This window comes from Rutidosis leptorrhynchoides, chromosome 5 (assembly GCF_046630445.1).
Source record: "Rutidosis leptorrhynchoides isolate AG116_Rl617_1_P2 chromosome 5, CSIRO_AGI_Rlap_v1, whole genome shotgun sequence".
NCBI classification, from domain to species: domain Eukaryota; kingdom Viridiplantae; phylum Streptophyta; class Magnoliopsida; order Asterales; family Asteraceae; genus Rutidosis; species Rutidosis leptorrhynchoides.
In genome coordinates, this window is record NC_092337.1 from 51,454,211 (window position 1) to 51,458,495 (window position 4,285).

Genomic DNA, 4,285 nt, shown 5'->3' on the forward strand with positions numbered 1-4,285 from the left:
ACCCTTTTCAAAACAGTAGTAACATTGTTTTCCTTTCTTAGGACACTCAGCGGCTCTATGACCCGGCTTCCCACATGAATAACAATCGGTAGTACCCGCTTTACACTCACCCACATGATTCTTACCACATCTATTACATGACTTCACTTCTTTACCACCACTCTTTCCCGACATGAAACCCCCTTTTGACTTGTGAGGAGATTCAGAATTAAACTTGCCCTTCTTCGGGCTCATACTTTGCGTTAACTTTGAATCTTGATCTAACTTTCGCTTAAATGCGGCTTTCTTCCTAAGTTCATGTTCCCTCACAAGAGCCCTATTCATCATTTCGACTAAGGTCTTATACGTGCTCTTATCGATAAACTCACTTATTTCGGGGTTTAACTTCTCGTGATAGTGAGCCATCATCAACTTAGGACTTGACACAAAGTCCGGGCAAAACCGGGACTTATCATTAAACTCGGCATTAAACTCGATCACCGATTTACCTCCATGTTCGATATTCATAAATTCGGATTTCAACCTACTAACTTCGGCGGGTGGAGCAAATTGAGTCATAAACATTTCACGAAACTTTTCCCATGAAAAACTTGTTGCCACATCTCGCCCATGTGACTTAACTATGAAATTCCACCATTCATAATCACTTCCCTTCATTTGATGAGCCGCGTAAATTACTTTTAAATGCTCGGGGCATTCACACAACATAAAAGTTTCCTCAATATCATCAATCCACCTTTGACTAACAATTGGGTCAACCTTACCATGAAACTCTGGTGGATGACAATTAGCAAAATTCTTATACTCAAAACGATCATCTTTTCTTCTTGGGGCATCTACTTCTTCCTGTCTCACCCCACTTCCCCCTTCTCCTCTTAAGGTAGGATTATTGGTCATGAGAGTCTTTAACTTTTCATCCAATTGGTCATTTATCAACGTCTTTATCTTCTCTAAGAGGGTTGGGGTGTATCGTATCAAAGCTTGTCCTATTTGTCCCGATATATCGTTTGGCATAGTAACCTCATCGGATTCATTTTGTGAGCCTTCAATAGACTCCATTGATGGGGTCTGGACGTACTCATCGTCCTCATCATTACCTCTATTCGGGGACACAATAGCCATTCTGAAACATTACATTCAACTCATTAGTTTAAATACATGTATCATTATTTATCATAACCAAGCAAACCGAAAGAATTCCCAACTCAATTCACCATGACCATAGTAGACGTTCATGCGTACTAAAATGAAGTAACGACAATGGCCTGTTATCATTACACCATCTTATTACGCATTTAATCCATTATGACCTATGGCTAATGAGTATTAAACTCCTTACTTAAATCAACCAGTATAAAACTCATTACACTACAAGTCTCGTCAACGACTCTATCCTATGGAGCATGGCACAATCATTCGACCTTAACATTCATGCAAGTCCTATACCGCTTATCCTTTAACAACAATGGTTTAAGCCTAGATAATCCCTATCGTGGGTTATCCAAGTCCCTTAAACCACAGCTCTGACACCAACTTTTAACGCCTAGAAACGATAAAAAAAAAAATTTATTTTTTTTATTTAAGTGACTGCCCAGGACAAGTTATTTGCCGCGGCGCGGCTTCCTTTGTCGCGGCGCGACATATAAAGGATTTTCTGACACCTTTTAACAGCCTTTCTATTACCAAAACATGACCAATGCCGCGGCGCAACACAAGTTGTCGCGGCGCGACATTACACGGGAGCTGAGATTTTCCTGCAACTTATTAACAAAACCATATTTCCAACAATTCATCAACTCAAAACCCATTATAACAACATAATACATAACCAAACTTTGTTAAATCAGTTACTTATATCGTTAAACATTACGAAGATCTTTTAAATCACAAAAACGTGTTTACACATTTGAAATTCATCATTTGGTCCCAAAGCTTAACGACAACACAAATATCAAATACAAAAGACTTGGCGTTGATAAGCGGTACCAAAAGAGCTTGATTTAAAATAGAGACTTGCATTACCACTTACTCTAATGCCAATGCTCCGCTACCCTCAAATGGGTTCTTTACCTTCTCGATGACCTTTCGTTCCTAAATACATAAAACAACACGGGGGTAAGCTTTTACACTTAGTGAGTTATAGGCGAATAATATCGCATAATACATTGGGCATAATCATCACATTACTTGTCCTTCAACCAAACGGTTGCCTACTTACTTTCGGATCCGAATCTTACTTACCATAGACATAACTTACTAAGGCCAAATCTTAGTAATTATGTCTGAGCTAACACAACCATAGACATATACATATGTCTAAGCTACCTTAATTACATTGCAATCATACATATGCACATAGACACCCAAAGTGTCTAAGCTAAACCATACCATGGACAAGATTACTAAGCAACTTTAATAATCTTGCCTAAGCTTAACATCAACCATAGATACAATTATTAGATGAACCTAATAATTCTATCTAAGCTATTCAACTAGTGCACTTAGTCGTTGCTCTCTTGCACGGATGTAATCCGAGAACACTAAGCCACTCTTGACCCGCCCATTTTACCCCCTATAAACTCACCTTGATTTGATGAAGTTCCTTGGTCGCTTGAAACTCCCTTGCTTTGATTAGCACCTATACATGAGCTAATCTCATCAATATCATAACTCAACAAAATTACAACTTTCACAAACTTTCAACACATTTATATACTTACACATTGACTTAACCCCCTATTTACTCCAATATACACATAGACACTTACATACATAGCATTTTAATCTCACCTTTTCCAATATAACCACATTATCATGCCAACATCATTTCCTTAATCACACAATTCTCTAGTTCATCTCTTACAATCATAACATGCAATTCTTTCAAATATTCCATTAATCATCAAATGTGTATAAACCCATTTCTATTACTAGCAACCCTAAATCATCAATTATCCGAATTCCATTACTTACAATAACAACAACGATTCACATATAAACTTTCTTCTTTGAAATTCTTAACTAAATCACAAAAACATTTCATTGAGGCATTTCATCAAACACCTAGTGTGCATGACTTGATTCTAAGCTAGAACATCACCAAATTCACTATATTTATGCCATAGACTCCAAATGCAAGTTCATACATGAATTTACTTCCAAAATCACTAACAAATTCATTTTAAATCATTCAAGTGTGCACATTTTCAACAAACAACAATCTTTAAGCTAGAAATTCATCACAAACACTCAATATTAGTGATACTTAGACATAGAAGTTCATACCTTGTTTCTAATGGTTCAAGAACCCTAATTGTGCACAAAGGAGAAGAAATTGAAGATTTAAATCTTGCTAGGATGATTAGAGCACACTAGATTACCCAATTTTTCAATTGCATGAACAAAATCCTTACAATTGATCAATCCTCCTTCTTCTTCTTGCTTGTATCGACACACACACAAACACACACTAAATCACTGTATTTTTATTTGCAACTAAATAAAATTCTGCATTTTGTTTCTTTTATTAAATCAACTTTGCTCAAATTGCACTTTCTACCCTCCCCACCAAAACTATAATGAGGAAGGTCCTTAATTCTAACTTTTCATTTCTAGTCCCTTTCAACTTAACTAACAAACATTAACTATTAACCATTTATTTTTATTGTTTATATTAAATCATAACTTTCATGTACATAATAATAAAATTATATAAAATAATACCTTAATTAAATTGGGGTGTTACAAAATAGAAGATCGAAGGTGATGGAAGGTAATAGACGGGTGTTCTTGGTGGTAGGCTAAACAGAAGATCATAAGTGGCACGGTGGTGATGAGGTTTTTGGAAAAGTGGATCAAGTACAGAGGATAAATGGTTTTTCGTTTTATGTTTTCTTTTCTATTAACAGTAGCTATAATCAATATGTATCGATAATGAGAATTGTAATTCAACATTGGAGCAGTACGCTTGTTGTCATCTAGTGACATATAATCGACCCTTCCTCACAAGCATAATAGAACTCAGGAGAAAATAAGAAAAGTTGATTGTAATATATATAAAATGCATCGTATATAAATTTGTATATATATGTATAAATCAGTAATTACATATCTGTACTTATGTATTGTAATTAATCTTATTAATTAATAATTTTAACTATAATAATAATACTCTTAATATTATAAATTATAATTATAATATAATAGTAATAATAATAATAATATAATATTAATAATAATATTAGTGAAAATGTTAATATTATAAATGGTAATAATATTAATGTCA